The sequence below is a fragment of the Colobus angolensis genome, unplaced genomic scaffold, assembly GCF_000951035.1.
Source record: "Colobus angolensis palliatus isolate OR3802 unplaced genomic scaffold, Cang.pa_1.0 Scaffold360, whole genome shotgun sequence".
Taxonomy (NCBI): domain Eukaryota; kingdom Metazoa; phylum Chordata; class Mammalia; order Primates; family Cercopithecidae; genus Colobus; species Colobus angolensis.
In genome coordinates this window covers 917,381-935,142 of record NW_012116933.1, presented here as the reverse complement: position 1 = coordinate 935,142, position 17,762 = coordinate 917,381, and positions in this window count along the sequence as shown.

Below are 17,762 nucleotides of genomic sequence, written 5' to 3'. Positions count from 1 at the left end.
TTCTATTTTTTTCATTATGATCTGAGAAGATACTTGATATGATTTAGATTTTTAAAATTTTTTTGAGACTTTGTCTTGTGGCTTAATATGTGGTTTATCCTGGGCAAAAGCTCTAGTTTCTTATAGGTGGACTGGAGACAGAAAAGTCAGTCTTTGGCAAAGACAAACAGAACAGATAAGTAGAAAAAAGTGAGCAATATTACAAATTCAGAAAGACAGAATGAGTTGCTGGTTTCACTGTTCCCTATGACTATGTTAATTCCTCTTGAAAGGTATGTGTATAATCTAGAAAACATGAGACATTTCTGAATCCAGAAATAGTAGAAGTAGCTTCCTGTTGCTAATGGCGCTGTGCTATCAGCTTACTAATCTTGGTGGCTAACAAATTATGTCAGTGATGTTGTGATCCTGAAACAGGCTGTTATACTGAAACTTTCCAATTCTCCAGACAGCTTTCTATCATAGAAGAGGCAGTAGTTTCCTCCATGGTGCACTTCTGAACTGTGACTTTAGGAGTTTTTCCTGATGGTTCTGCCTCGAATATTTTTGTTCATTTCTCCCAGTGATTCTGTAAGTCATTTAACATCCTGTGATACCTAAGTTGGGGCTGAAAATACCAGCCATGGATTCTTTTCTCTGAAACTGAACTTTAACAAATATAATAATTATAGCATTTAGAAAACTATAAGGTAATACTATATATTTATTCATTCATAGGTGCTTGAGAGTCATTGGTAAACAGACAATGCCCTCATGGAATTTACAAGCTAGTGAAATAAGACAGACAATAAGCAATAAATAGAAAATAATAAGTACATAATATATCATGTGAAAAGGTAGTAAGAGCTAAGAAGGAAGAAGTGGAAAGTATATCTGTAGTTTTAAATAAGGTGGTCAGGGTAGGTGACATCTGAGCAAAGACTCAATTGAAGGAGATCTTGTATTATTATTTCCATATTGTTTCACTATACAAGCTTGAAGATGAAACTTTAGTTTCTCTTTAATATTTTATCTATCATAATCCTATATAACATTAAAAAAATTTCATATTGGTCTCATATTTGTCAAGTGTCATCATTCATCTTCTTCAGATTAACTGATATATAAGCTTTAACACAAGTCTTCTCCCCAAATTCATTTGCACAGATTATCAGGTTGTGAGACTTTCCTTTCTTATATCTCATATAGAGCCAGAGCAATTGAAGAGTAGGTTGAAACTGATAAGGCATTAAATAAAGATCATTAGGTTACAGTTATAGAAGTAATACTTTAAATTTTGATGACCATAATAGTAACAAAAGATAATTTTGCATAGGGTGAAAGTTTCAAATGATTATGAGTTGCAAGAAAGCTCAGAAATCATAAATATTGACAATTCTTAGAATGGATGAATCTCTTAAATAAGAGCAAAGATCATTCCAATTTGTCAAAATCTCTCCAAATGGAACAGATGTTTTATTTGTGATTTACTAAGGCCTATGATCATGAAGTTTTTACCTTCTTTGTTGTGGCCACTCCACCTTTATTTGCATAGCTTGAAGTTTTCACTAGATGTTGTTGCCCTTTTATACACACATCACATTATTGACCAACAATGAACTTGAAATTTACTAAAAACCTTGTCATTGGTATTTACTCAACTGTGCCTTTCTACATACTTGAAATTTTATTTTTAAAATTCTAATAGCTCAATTTTACTTTTTTCCATTAAATTTTATCTTGTTAGATTGGGTCATTTTTATGACTATTGAATCTAAGTAATCTCCGACTCTTTTGTCAGATAAGCAACTTTTGATTTCCCTTATTGTCTTCTTTACACTCTTCTGTACTCTAATTCATGAGACTAATGAGTTCTTAAATGTATCAAAATGGAAGACTAAATCTGGCAGCAGACACCAGAAATGTTTCACTGACTGCCTATCAAAATCCCACACTCATAGGAATGATCCTCTAGACATTTATACATTCATTGCTCAGCCATTTGTACATAAGAATGACCATTCTGTCATTTATACATTTACTGGTTTAAAGTAGTATTCCCACTGAGTGAATGAACTTCTGTGTGATTCCCTTGTGCATATTTGCTACAGCATTTTTTCTCTCTTTTTGAAGTGGAGTCATACCATAAGCTTGAAATGCTATTAGGATTAAATAAAATAAGTTAGTAAAATAATCCCTAATATATATTAAATGTCTTATGAATTTAAGTTCTCATTTCTCACTTTCCCTTCTTTTTTATTATATAAAGTTTACGGCATAATGTTTTGAGAGTATATATATAATGAAAGCATTACTACATCAAACAAATAACATATTCACCATCTCACATAATTACCATGTGTGTTGGGGGATGTGTATCAAGAGCATCTAAAATCTCTTTTAGCCAGTTTTCAAAATACGATATTGTTAACTATAATTCTCATTCTGTACACTACATCTCTATCTTCATTCACCCTACATAACTGTAACTTTGTACCCTTTGATCTACATCTCTCCATTCCTCCCTAACCTCCTCCCTGATAACCACCATTCTACTCTGTTTTTATGTCATCGACTTAAAAAAGATTCCACATGTAAGTGACATCATGCAATATGTTTCTTTCTGTGTCTGACTTATTTCATGTAGCATAGTATCCTTCAGATTTATCCATGTTGTCACGAACCTGGCAAGATCCCCCTTTTTAAGATAAAATAATATTCAATTCTGTGTGTGTGTGTGTGTGTGTGTGTGTGTGTATTACAATTTTTTAGTACAATTCTCTCTTTTTCATCAGTCCATGGACACTTAGGTTATTTCTGTATTTTGGCTATTGTGAATAGTGCTATGATAAATATGGAAGTGCAGGTGTCTCTACGAGATACTGAGTATTCATTTATTTGAGTATATTCCCGGCAGAGGGATTACTGGATCATATGGTTATTTTCTTTCTGACTTCTTGAGAAATCTTCATACTGTTTTCCAAAATGGCTACACCAATTTATATTTTCTCCAACACTGACAGGTGTAAGGTAACATCTCATTGTGATTTTGATTTGCATTGCCCTGATGATTAGTGATGTTGAACACCTTTTCATATATTTGTTGATCATCTGAATGTCTTCTTTGAATAAATGTTTATTCAGGTCCTTTGCCCATTTTTTTAATTGAGTTGTGTGAGTTCTTTATAAATTTTGGATATTAACCCCTTAACAGATATTTTCTCCCAATCTGTAGGCTACCTTTTCATTTTTTTTAGTTATTTACTTTGCTGTACAGAAGAGCTTTTTAGTTTGATGCCATCCTACCTGTTTTGTCTTGTTTTGTTTGTTTTTGTTGCCTAAGCTTTTGGTGTAACATCCAAAATGTCGTTGCCAAGGCCAATCACAAGGAGCTTCTTCCTAATTTTCTTCTTCTTGTTTTATAATTTCAGGCTTTACATTTAGATCTGTTATTTATGTTGATTTGATTTTTTGTATATGATATAATATAAGGGTCCAATTTTAGTGTTTTGCATGTGGATATCCAGTTTTTTCATCACTATTTATTGAAGAAACTATCCTTTTCCTATCGTGTCGTCTTGCCGAAAATTAGTTAATCATATGTTGCTTGGGTTTATTTTTGCACTCTGTATGCTGTCCATTGATCTGTGTGCCTGCTTTTATGCCAGCACCATACTATTTTTTTTTCTTCTGGATAGAGTCTTGCTCTGTCACCCATGCTGGAGTGCAGTGGTACAATCTCAGCTCACTGCAACCTCTGCCTCCTGGGTTCAAGAGAGTCTCCTGCCTCAGCCTCCTGAGTAGCTGGGACTACAGGTGTGCACCACCATGGCCGACTAATATTTGTATTTTTAGTAGAGACAGGGTTTCACCATGTTGGCTAGGCTGGTCTTGAACTCCTGGCCTCTGGCAAAATGCCCAACTTGGCCTCCCAGAATGTTGGGATTACAGACGTGAGCCACTGTGCCCAGCCCATACTGTTTTACATACTATAGTTTTGTAATATAACTTTAAATCAGGCAGTTTAATGCCTCCAACTTTGTTTTTATTTCTCAAGTTTGCTTTGGCTATTCAATGTCTTTTGCACTTCTATACAATATTAGTATCTTTTTCTATTTCTCTGAAAAATATTATGGAAATTTTGATAGAGATTGTGTTGAACCTGTAGATAGCCCTAGGTAGTACGAATATTTTAACAATACTACTTTTTCCAATCTTGTCCAAAGTGAAAAGGAAGAAGCAAAATTATCCCTTTTAGCAGACGACATAGCCCTGTAGGTAGAAATCTTTGATGACTCCACAAAAAACTGTTAGAACTAATACATGAATTCAGTAAATTTGCAGAATTCAAAATCAACATAGAAAAATCAGTTGCATTTCTTTACACCAACATGAAAAAAAAATTGAAAATATATTTTTTCTTTCAAAACTTTTACTCACTTTCTTATCATACAGCAATTGATTATTAACTGAAAATCCCAAGGCACCTAACCTCATAGCCTTATTTATTTTCTAATTATTTTATTATTGAAAAATTAATACATGAACAGACATACAATGAAAATAAATCTCCCTCTTTGCCAAGAACCTCCACCCCTCTCCTCCTAGCAAAATAAAATAAAATTTTATTATGCTAGACCAGAAATATCTATTGGTCTTGGAAATCACTAAACTGTAAAAGGAGGGGAAAATGACATAAAAATGAAGAAGATAATCTGCTAACTTTGTTGCTTTCCCAAATTGAGACTTTAGTTAAAACAATTGGACCTTGGGAATTTAGTCTGTCAGTCTCTTATATATTGACCAAACAATATGAGATATAGACATCAGTTTTCAGATTAAGTTCCTACAAATGTATGATTAAGAACCCCTTTAAATATGCTCTTTTGCATGAAGCACTTTTCAGCGTACTCTATTGTTTGTTTTAAATTTATAAAATAGAACCCCATTTTGTTTGTTTTCAAATAGAGCTCAAGCAAAGAGATTGCCATGATTCTTACAGGATCAGAAATAGAGAAAGCAGAATGAGATTGAAGAGAGTGGTTGACTGAGATATATTTATCAATTTGATTGAAGAGATACTACAGTTGTTTTGTTTAACATGATGGTTTTTGGAAGTACAATATCAGGATAAACCATAATAGATATCTCATTCTAGAAACCATCTTTGCAAAATATTTTTTTCTAAAGTCTAGGGAATTAATTCATTACGGATTTGTGTTTTGATTAGTTAAAAATAGTATTGTATTTATCAGTTATAGCTACAAACTGGGAGATTCTTTGTTTGATTTACTGGTTTTAAAACAAAGACCTTTGGAAGGTGTTATCTTTCTAAAACAACAGAAAAGAAAGGGAAGATGGGGGAATACATGTTGTCTTAGCATGTTTTGTGTTGCTATAACAGAATATCAAAGACTGGGTAACATATAAAGGAAAGACATTTATTTTTTACAATCTGGAGGGTGGGAGTCCAACAGCCAGGTGTTGGCATTGGGGAGGGCATTCTTGCTGTGCCATCTCATGGTGGAAGGCAGAACAGCAGAAGAGCACAAGTGCTCATGAGAGAGAGGAAGGAGGCCAAACTCATCCTTTTATCAGGAACTCACTCCTGTGATAGCGGACCCAATCCCATGGTAAGGGCATTAATCTATTCATGAGGGCAGAGCACTCATGACCTAATTACCAAATAAAAGCCTCACCTCCCAACACTGTTGCACTGGGGATTCACTGTACAACACGTGAACTCTGGGGGACACATTCAAACCATCGTGTATTCAAGTAAAATCTGAATTCATTCGTATTCAGTTAGAAAGTCAAACCAAAACATTTCCACCAATTCACTAAGTTTATTTTGGCCATTTTTTTCTGACTTTTCAATTTTACATATTAACCAGAAAGGGATTGATCTAAACAAATCTTAAAACACAAGGTGAATTTGGACAAAATTTATGAGTGTTTGCATATTTTCTACAAGGTTGTATTTCTTCTTCCATTCACTTTTAACTTAAATAATACATCTCTTTCTTTCAATAATTTGTTCAACAAATATTTACTGAGATTTCACAATATTCTAGACACTGTGAATACAAATAAGAAAAAGCTCTTTGCCCTTATGAAGCAAACAGGAGGAAGAACGATGATCACCATATGTACCAGTAAAACATATAAAGAGATATGCTGATAAGTACAATGGAGAAAAATTGAGCAAGAAAGAGAGAAAAGGGATTGGAATGAAGGGCTGTTTCAAACAGGTTGGTTTGGAAACACTTGAGTAGAGACTTAACAGAGGTGAGAGAGTGATGCAGTTCTCTGGAGGAAGGCTTTGAGTGAAAGAGAATAGCAAGGGCAGGCCCTGACACCAAAGAGGGCTTGGCAAGCAAAATGGCCAGCATGGTTGTGAGGAAGAGCTGCCGAGATGGACTCAAAGAAACAGCCAGGGTCAAACTGCGGAGAGTCCTGTAGACCACTGTCAGCACATTGACTTTTATTCTGAGGATCTGAAGAAGTGACGTTATCTGAAATATTTTAGAAGAGTCATTCTGGCTGTGGCATTGAGTGTAGACCACAGAAGCAGAAGTGAGGGTAAAACTAGGGAGACACACACACACACACACAATTGATTGTCAATATTTGCAAGTTTCATATTTGTGAATTTCCCTACTTGGCAGTAACCCCCAAATCTATACCTCATATATGCATTACAATACATGCGTGTACAAAGTGTTGAAAAATGTGAGATACACAATGCACATGTTCAAACAAACAAAGTGATTCCCTGCCCTACTTTCTGGTTTTAGCTCTCGTGCAGTAAACAAGTGTCCTTATCACAGTCTATCTGGTGCCACTTTTTTTTTTTGCATTTTCATGGGTTTTAGTTGTTTAAAATCGCCCTGATGCAAAGTGCTGAAGTGCTGTCTAGTGCTGCTGAATGCAAGAAGCTGTGATGTGCCTTACAGCGAAAGTATGTGTGTTAGGTCAATTTCATTCAGATACGAGTGACAGAACTGTTGATTATGAGTTTAATGTTAATGAATCAACAATGCAGGGTCTCCAAAAAATAGAGGAAATTCACTAATATGCACATCAGACCACGTAAGTGATAAATTAACACTTATGCAGTGAAGCTATGGAAAAAAAACTAAATTTGTGAATTCATAAGATGATGACCAGTAGAAAAGCATATGGAACAACATTGTTGTGAGGCTAAATAAAGGCCATCGAAATTTATCATCGCATTACCCGGGGTCAGGAGAATGTTAAATTCTTCTGGGCTAGTGCTGGCTGACTCAAATTTCAGAAAATTTTAAACTTGCATGAGATTCAGGTTCTGCAGATAAGGAGGCTTAAGAATTAAAAAATACCTGCTTTGTGTTATGCAATAAAAGGGTCATGTGAAATAAAAGGTTCACAACGCTGATGAGACTGCTTGTTTTATGATGACATCAGCAAACAAATCTATATAATGCAAATGGCCTCTAAAGCTCAGGCTTTAAATCATTCAAAGGCCATGCCATGAATTATTTGTGAGAAATATATATTAACTAAGGTGTCTTTAAACAGAAGCACACATAAAACAAGGCTATGAATTGATTGTTTGACAAAAATGTGAGCAGCTACTGAAACCCAACCCTGTATTTTCCCTAGAAGCAATGGTTCTATATTTGTTTATCCAGCATTTGCAATACTTTTTAGTACATGACTACAGCAACTAATGAGAATCGACTGTATATAAACATATATATTTTTGTATATGTGTGTTTTGGACTCAATTGTTTCACTAGCCCCTAACCAAATTCATATGTTAAAACCCTAATCCCTAGTATGTCAGAATGAGACTATATTTAGAGATATTAATTTAAAGAGACAATTAAGTTAAAATGAGGCCCTTAGGATTGGCCCTAATCCAATCTGACTGGTGTCCTTGTAAGAAGAGATTCGGACACACACAAGAGACGTCAGAGGGGCACACACATACAGAAATGACCATGTGAGGGTTGGCCATCTGTGAGCCAGAGAGAGAGGCCTGAGAAGAACCCAACTCTGCCAACACCTTGGTCTTGAACTTCCAGCTTCAGTGACTGTGAGAAAAGAGATTGATTTTATTCACCTCGTCTGTGGTATTTTATTATGGCAGCCCTAGCAAACTAAGGCAACATCAGGCAAATCACGCTGGTGTCATGGAACAGCCATATGTTTTATGGTGGTGGTGTGAAGTTTATGAGACACGATTAAATTTGCATATATTTTGAAAGAGGAGCTAAGGGGATTTTCTGAAGAATTGGATATAACTTATTAGATAAAAACAGAAGTTTGCATTCATGAGAAAATGTATTCCTGTTTTGTTCTTTCTTACTGTTCACATGTTGCACCATTTTTTTCCAAAGAAAAACAACTAAGAAAGGAAAAAATCTTATGACATGTTGATACAAAGACTGACCACCCTAGTCATTATCACTGAAACATTTCCACTGGAATCAGTAAAGGCATGATGTGTTTTAGGAAATACAATAGGGTTGTTTGTGACCATGTAAATGTAGTTGTTCAGGGTTCAATTTTTAAAAATTTAATTTTAAAACACTTTAGTTTTGAAGAGTTAGAAATATTTGCAAGGAAAAATGATTTCTTATTTTTTATTAATATTATTTTCCATGGTTCTCTAATAAGAAGAAATCAAACTTAACTGCATAAACTATAATTAAATTCAAGAGTAAATGAGTAAATGAATAAGTTTTAAGGTCTAATGATATATTTACTCTACCCATGACACAATTATCTGAAATTGATTATTGGTTATAAAGACTGTTTTAGGGAACAAAAGCGTTGAAAATAAATATGCAAAGACTTTCTTTGTGTTGTGGATTAAACCTTACTGTTTTTAAAGTATTATAAAAGATCAATAATAATTACATACTTAGAAAAATGTATTGGAAAAGTAATTTCTCTGCATTTTATTTCTGCCATTAGCGTTCAATTTCATTATTTGGATTAACATTTTAATGTAATAAAGATATATTTTTGTGAGATAGTATCTTGGGGCAACTTTTAAGAGAAAGACATTTTCATACATTCAATTTATACTTTTTTGTTTTTAAATGCAATCTACATGTTTCACTTTAATAAGGAACCAAATAGAGTCTTAACTTTGCTTTTGTTTCCTTATCTCCAATTTTCATTGTGGTTCCTATTTCTATTAAGTGGATTATGTGGCTACTGTAAAATATTCTTTTCGTAACAGCTGCCCACATTCTAAGGCTGTATGCTCTTCGTGTTCATATATTTTGTATTTGTTTCATAGTATTCCATTTCTTTTATAGTGAAGAAAAAAATCTGAAGTATCTAAGTCTCTAAACCTAAAATTACCTTGGCTAATTAACATTTTTAGCTGCAGAATAGTTGTTTTCTAACAAATTCTTCTCCTTAATTCTTTTCATAAGTTACCAAGTATCTCTTGCAACTCCCAACAAGTCCTAAATCTTGAAAGTATTTAAATATTTTCAAAATCTTAAAATATTTGATACTCAATGATATCAATTAGAATTTCTGATCGATATTATTTTGAGAAACAAAAGCTGCTTGATTTCATGCAGTTAAATGTTACTTTTAGAATTTTTATTTTTTTAATCTTTTATCTGAATTTAGACAGCTACTTTACACTCTTACAGCTAGCTTTTTTACCCCTTGTTTTGGCTCTTTTTCTGCCACAGATTAATTTTTATTTCTGTTCTAGAAGTAGCTTCTTCTTGAAAGGCTTACTGTCTATTGAGTTATTATTCATTTCTCTTCTGATATTTACATGTTTAATTAGCAACACTTTATAAATTACTTTCATATATATTATTTCATTGGAACCTGATTGATTTCATCCTGTGAAATAAATGGGAGATTATTATCTTCGATATGTAGATAATAAGACTGAGGTTCAAAGAGATTCTATGACTTACTTTAGTCACACAGCTGATGGAAGTGGCACGGGTGGACTGAGGAATCACCCAGTGCTTCTCCCTTCCAAGTCTTGGGCTCTTTCCACTACCATCCTATTACCTTTGCAGGCAATGGAAGCTTAGGTATCTGCAATCAACAATACTTGCAAGATTATCAGTCTTTAGTATAACCATGAATATAATTCTTAATAAATAATACTATGTACATTAATGTAGGCATATGTGAAAGTGCTTTGTGAATTATGTCTGTGCATACACCGCATATTAATATTTAGTCTAGCAAAATAGCATTAATATAATTAGATATAATTGAGAAATATTTGATGCCTTCAAAATTATTTCAGGCCAGCATTTATTTTCTTATAAAATATAATTTTTGTTTATATCAAAATAAATCACACATACCTTAACAAGACATAATTCTACAAAGCTTATATATTAAGTGGAATATTGGCTTACATTATTTTAAAAGAGAATAAAGGGGTGATGAATTAAACAAATCTTATGTCTTCCTCATGTAAAAGTGCAAGATGAAAACCTGCTGTGGCTGCATGGGACGGGGGAGGGAAGGGACAGAGAGGGAAGCTCTACCCCTTGAGGTCATCCAAGATCCCAAATTTCTTCTATGTTGTTGCTTCACCAAGTGTTTTCCTTGTCTGAATAGTCAAAACTAATCCCTACAACCACAGTCCAACACAAGGGAAGGGAGGAAGAAGTCAAAGTTACAAGCAGTGACACAAACCTCTTCTGCCCCACATCCAGGAGGCCGTTCCTTATCTGCATAGCTTTTCCTAGCTGCCCTGCATTCAATAAATATTTAGGGGTTCTGTTACTAAAAGAGTAGAATGAGTGAATGAGTATTGGTTGATGAATACCGTTATCTCCTAGACTGATCACTCATACACAAATGAGTCATTTATTTATTTTTTGATACATTTAAAACATACTTTTGGACATACAGTAATCCAAAATATTTTTATATTACTTGATACAGGTCCAAGAATGTACAATTCTCTCTTTTGGGCCAGTTAAATCTAACTGTTATCTGGCAACGTATAAACTAAAAGGTGAGTTATTAATCAGTCCTCCCCTGACTTACACACAGTCACTTGTATAGTGGGACAGAACACCACAAAGAGACTTCTTTTCAGAAAAGCCAAGAATATGATACAAACTAAAGTTGTTGGTTCATTAGAATTATCAAGTCTTGCTGAGCAGTCAGTTCTAGCTCTTCCTAAACTGACCATCATTATTCTGCCTTTGTGGGGTAACTCTTTTGTTTTAGTTTTCTCCATGGCTCCTGGATTTTCCATTTGGGAAGTTTTTGTTCGTTTGCTTGTTTTTTCTACTAGTCTTTGTGGATTCCTGTTAGGTGAGTGTTAGAATATATCCCCTTCTTTGGAAAAGACAATTCCACAGTCCATTTCCTGCTAGTACAGATTTGGAGACCTAGAGATTGCTTTGAAAGTTTAAAAGACACAGGCTTTTTGAAAATTTCCCTTGTGGTTTCTTTGAAAAGGCAATTTCCATCAAAATGTAATAGTTTCAGTCAGATCCATGTGCAGGTAAGCACAAGCAAAGATTTTATTTAACCATAGATATTAAGTCTGAAATCTCTTGTTTATTCACTAGTCCTGTCCAGCTACCAATGCACAGCTGGTATTACAGCTACCAGGAAAAGAACGACAAATTGCAAAAATAACATTTGTAAAGATATAATACAACAGTGAGGACTCAACATCAGAGAGGGCAGATCCTTTCCGAAGTGATCTGAAGATCACCAGCTGCTTAAAATTTCCTAGAGGCGTTGGCCAATTCTGAATCAGGGCAGAGAATAAGCTCAATGCCAGCTAAGGCTACGATTAAGGAAAAAGAAATCAACAAAGCTGTTAGTTGTCATGGAAAGCTGACTGACAAGTTATAAACTTGAGAGGATTCTAACACATGGCTGAGTTCTGGGGCTACTCAAGAGGTCAAGGAGCCAGATCAAAAGGGAAAACAAAATTTTCTACAGATCTGTGAATATTAAGGAAAAAAAAATCACCAAAAAGCGAGAGTAGCTTACTCAAGCACACAGCTAATCTCCCTCTGAATAGAAGTGCCAGGATTGAAGGTCAAGTGGCTGAAGAGCTGACCTTGGAACCTGTGACAGCAGAGCTTGATCTTAAAATCTTCCAGGGATGAAGAGAAGAATACTTGGTAAACTATTTGTCAAAAGCTCAGGACACCATGGCTGAGGAGTAGGATTTAATCAGATGTAAACAGAGTCTTAGCAAAACTATTACCAAATCCCAAAAGTGTTCAGTCTCTAATTAGTTGTGATCATCAGTTCCTTCTTACATTTGTCTAACAAAGGAAACGGGGAACCCTCTCTAATGGAAGATAACATCATATGGAGCCTCTGTGGTTCTTTCATGACAATTTCCAACATATAATAACAATTACTAGATATGTAAAAAGGTAGGAAAATATGACTGACGATAAAGAGAAAAAAAAATAATCCAAGCAGACCCATAGATGATCTAGATATTGGAGGTAACAAACAAGAACTTGAAATTAATTAAGAACATATAATTTTTTAATTATACTTAAAATGTTGGCCAGGTATGGCAGCTTATGCCTGTAATCTTTTGGAGACTGTATTAGTCCATTTTCATGCTGCTGATAAAGACATATCCAAGACTGAGCAAATTACAAAAGAAAGAGGTTTAACTGGGTTCACAGTTCCACATGGCTGGGGAGGCCTCACAATCATGGCGGAAGATGAAGGGCACATCTTACATGGCAGCAGACAAGAGAAGAGAGCTTGTGCAGGGAAATTCCCCTGCTTTTTTTTTTTTTTTGATGGGAGTCTCACTCTCTGCACCCCAGGCTGGAGTGCAGTGGTACAATCTTGGCTCACTGCAAGCTCCGCCTCCTGGGTTGGTGCCATTCTCCTGCCTCAGCCTCCCAAGTAGCTGGGACTACAGGCACCAGCCACCATGCATGACTAATTTTTTGTATTTTTAGTTGAGGTGGGGTTTCACTGTATTAGTCAGGATGATCTCAATCTCCTGACATCATGATCCACCTTCCTTGGCCTCCCAAAGAAACTCTCCATTTTAAAACCATCAGATCTCATGAGACTTATTCATGATCATTAAAAAGGCATGGGAAAAATCTGCCCCCATGATTCAATTGCCTCCCACTGAGTCCCTCACACAATGCGGGAATTCAAGATGAGATTTGAGTGAGGCCAAGGCAGGAGGATGGCTTGAGCCCAGGAGTTTGAGACCAGCCTGGGCAACACATGGAGACCCAATCTCTACAAAATTTTTTTTTAAAAATTAGCCAGGCATGGTGGCGCATGCCTGTAGTCCCAACTACTCAGGAGGCTGAGGAGGGAGGATCACTTAAGCCTTGGAGTTCAGACCAGCCTGGGCAACAGAGCAATACCCCATCTCAAAATAAATAAATACATACATAAAATGTTAATAAAAATTGAGGAAAGCGTGGAAAATAAATGAAGGAGGTCGACTTTTAATATACAAATGCTGTATATGATGGTGAAACCCCATCTCTACTGAAAACACAAAAAATTAGTCAGGCATGGTGGTATACACCTGTAATCCCAGGTACTCAGGAGGCTGAGGCATGAGAATTACTTGAACCCAGAAGGTGGAGGCTGCAGTGAGCTGAGATTGCACCACTGCACTCCAGTCTGGGTGACAGGGTGAGACTCCGTCTCAAAAACAAATAAAATAAATAAAAATAAGTAAGTAAATAAAGACAGAAAGAAAAGAAAAGAAAAAAGAGAAAAAGAAAAAATTTCTGTCTATGAAAAGATTCGGATGGACATTCAAGAGCTGAAAAAATGCAATACTGAAATTAGAAATCAATAAATAGTTCTAATAGCAGATGGAGAAAATCATAAAATAGAATATATTTCAACAGAAACCATCAAAACAAAATCATCTAGAGAGGAAAAACTAAAAATGAAATAAAAATGAAAAAAGAGATGTGTGTAACACACTCAAAAGATCAACGTAATGAAAGCCACACTCTGAAACCACCTGAAACAGAGAACAGTCTTTTTAATTGATCTTTCCTTGTGAGAACAAATTGCAATGTGACTGAGAGACGCTTGGGAGTCCCATCTCATCTTTTGCTGTTTGAGATACAGAAGCTGGCTGGTTTTCTAAGAGAGGCCCCAAATGAAGTTGTCTTCAGCCAATATAAATTGAAGGTAACAGGATGAAAGACATACTTTTAAGCAAAATTGTATTCTCTTTTGTCTCTCCTTTCAGATGAAGTAACTCTTGAGAAATGTATTTCTTTGAGACCTCTTGTAAAGTGGCAACAAGCAGCCAAGAAGCACCGCCATTTTGACTTTTTCCAATATCCTTGACTAGAACTGTGCTTTCTTTTTTTTTTTTTTTTTTTTTGGAGGCGGAGTCTAGCTCTGTCGCCCAGGCTGGAGTGCAGTGGCGCGATCTCGGCTCACTGCAAGCTCCGCCTCCCGGGTTCACGCCATTCTCCTGCCTCAGCCTCCCGAGTAGCTGGGACTACAGGCGCCCGCCATCTCGCCCGGCTACTTTTTTTATTTTTTAGTAGAGACGGGGTTTCACCGTGTAGCTCAGGATGGTCTCGATCTCCTGATCTCGTGATCCACCCGTCTCGGCCTCCCAAAGTGCTGGGATTACAGGCTTGAGCCACCGCGCCCGGCCTAGAACTGTGCTTTCTAACATGGTAAGCAGTAACTAGTTGTGGTTACTTAGATGTAAACTATGAAAATTAAACTAAGTTTGATATTCAGAACCGCGGTTTCAGTAGCCACAGTTCAACTACTCAATAGTATCAAACAGCACAGATGTAAAAAAATTTCCATCTTTTCCTATATTGATGTAAGATTCTATTAGACAGCAGTAACCTAAAGTTATGCACTCAATAATCATACAATTTTCCTTTTAACTTTTACTGGATGCTTACCATGGCATAGTTACCAGCTTTTTCCAGCTTTTCAGCTGAAAATACTAAGTTAAGATCTTTACTTTAGAATAATTGGCCAGGGGTGTATTGGTTTTGTTGGAATTTAAGTATCAGAAACTACATAACATTCCTTGAAGGTCCGTGTTGGAACAGATGATTCTTTATTTTATTTTATTTTTTCTGGTATAATGAGCATGGCTACCACTTTCCTCAGAGCCTAGTAATGAGCGAGTTTGGTGGTGTGGAGGTCCACCAATCAGCATAAGGTTGTATTTAATTTCTCTGTTTTCAGATGGCACCCAAGGCTTCCTCTCTGTGCACTGTTTCTGAGTCTAGTGTCCTTTTACTTCAGCCCTGCCACTGAGCAGTCCTCCATTTTTGAAAAAGAAGAGACTAGTGAGAGCTGATCACCAAAGAATCTAGTTGCTTTTTGCACAGATTTTCAACTAGTTTCCCTATTTTCTATTTCACATATTTGTTCTCTGTTTTCAGGGTTCACCCTGTCCCATATTTTTGAGCCTTTTTTGGGCATGTAGTTTATGATGATTTCCTTTGGCTTTCTTTATGCTTTTGGATGTTTAGATTTGAGGTTTCTTCTATATGTTGCCTTCACCACTTGGCTACCTTCTTTTCAGCTTCATTATTTTATTAAAATTTCCTATTTGTTGCCTTCTTCTCTGGTATTTTCTTGTCCTCCACGAGACCCTCACTCTTTTTTTTTTAAACCCTTTGACAGACATTCTAGTAGAATTTTTAAAGGGAAAGGAGGTTAAAAAAAAAAAAAAAAGAAAAAACATGTTTACTACTCCAGGTTAAACCAGGAATCCTGCATTGTTTTATGACTGAGCTGTGAATAATAGGCATGTGAAAAATTTGTATTGGTAGGAACTGATATGTACTATGTATTCAATATATTTTGGGAACTCACATTCTTTAAAATATAAATAATTCTATGCCATACTTGGTATTTTCACATGAAAAAAACTGAAATTCCAATAGATTAAATCATATCCTGGAGGTCCAAGAGCTTAATAATAACAATCTATTTGTGCCTGATTTTGTCATGCTTCCTTATATCATAATATAGTGTTTAAAGGCTCAAGAACTTGTGCCTGGGTTTGGATTCCAGTTGTACAATGCAGTCGCGGCACTTGGTTTCACATTCTAGTTAATTTGTCTATGTCTAACCGTTATTTGTCTCTGTGTGTAGAATATTGGAAATATAACAGCAGCATCTACTTCATAGGATTGTTGGAAGGATTAAATATGTTTATGTATGTAAAATATTTTGAATAGTGCTTGACATACAGTAAGTTCTATAGATGTGTTAGTAATTTCTAATTGTATTACTTTGTGCTCCATCTGTTCCAAGGAAGAAAAGATATTGCTTCTGCTTATGGATGGTCTTTTAAAGCTAGGAAATATGACCTTAAAGGTGTGACATCTACTTGCACTTTAAAAACTCTTGCTTTTCTAGAACTTTCTATTACTAAAGCTTGAACATGGAAGAATTGTTACTGAGTGAGCTAATGAAAGAGAAACATGCTGATTTCTTCTACTTTTAAAGGGGAAATGGATGATGTAAGTTCTGAAGATAGATCTCTATGATTTTTTAAAAAATCCTCTAGATTACTTTTAGTGGTTTTTCTATACTATTTTCATTCTGCTCATTCTAATTTCAAAAACCCTTCTAATTTGTATATTTGAATTAGTATCCCTAGAAAACATTTTCTCCATAACCAAATTGATGTAGAACCATAGTTTTCAAAATGTTATTGCATGGGTCATAAAAAGTAGTTGTGGGGACTTTAAAACTATCCTGAAACAATCTTCTTGTTTGCTTGGATTTTATTTTTCAGATTAAATCCAAACCACTCTTAATTTGAGTACCATCAGCTGTTGGCAAAACTTAGCTTCTCGGTTCTATGTAAAAGTGAATCATTTTGTAAACACTCTGACAACCAAGATATAAATCCTTTGGTTTACACAGGTGACCTCATGAATATTCTTTTCCATCCTTTGTGTGTGTTAGAGAGAGAAAATACTACAGGCATTGAATATTGAAATTTTTTCTAATCATTGTAGCTGGAAGGAGAGGCTGACAGATCCATTCTCTGGACATGTGTTTTAAAGTTAAGGAGGAAAAGACATGAAAAAATACTTTATAGGCTTTGCTGAAACCAAAGCATTTGGAGCATAGTTTAATACGTTTGCCAAATTTTAAATACAGCTGGGTTCTCCCACAGTTTCTTTAATTGGAAGCAGAATTCTGTGCTAATTCTGTAACGTGAAGAGAGCTCTAACAGTATTTCTTTCCTAAAAGTAGGGCATATATTTGCAGTGACCACTTCTAACATCAACAACTCCTTAACAATATCCAACTTAGAAATATTCATTGTGACTTAGAAATTTTCGAGAGTTTTCAGTAGAATTATTGCCTCATATGGTTTTAATATACTTAATGAATAGTTAAGTGTATAAATAATTAAAATTATTTAATAACTGATAAGTTCACTGGGTATTTTGTTTTTAGAAAAGATAAAAGTGGATCATATCTAATGAATTAAAAAATTGAGCCGTTTGTATTGTAAAGTCGAAGTCCACATTCTGCCTGAATGTGAAAGATAAAAAGTCTGTTTCTTTAAGTTTTCTCTAAGTTTAAAAAATTTACCAAGTTTTTAACATTTTAATATGATGAAAATCTAGTGGAAAAGACTAAATTGAAACAAAAGTGTATATTATATACTACATATATTCCATTCAAAACTACAGTACTAGTTTCTGAGTCACCAAATGTGGAAATTAATGTCAATATGATGAAAATACAATTTTAAAAAATTTATCTGTTTTTAATACCTTGTATTCACTTTAGCA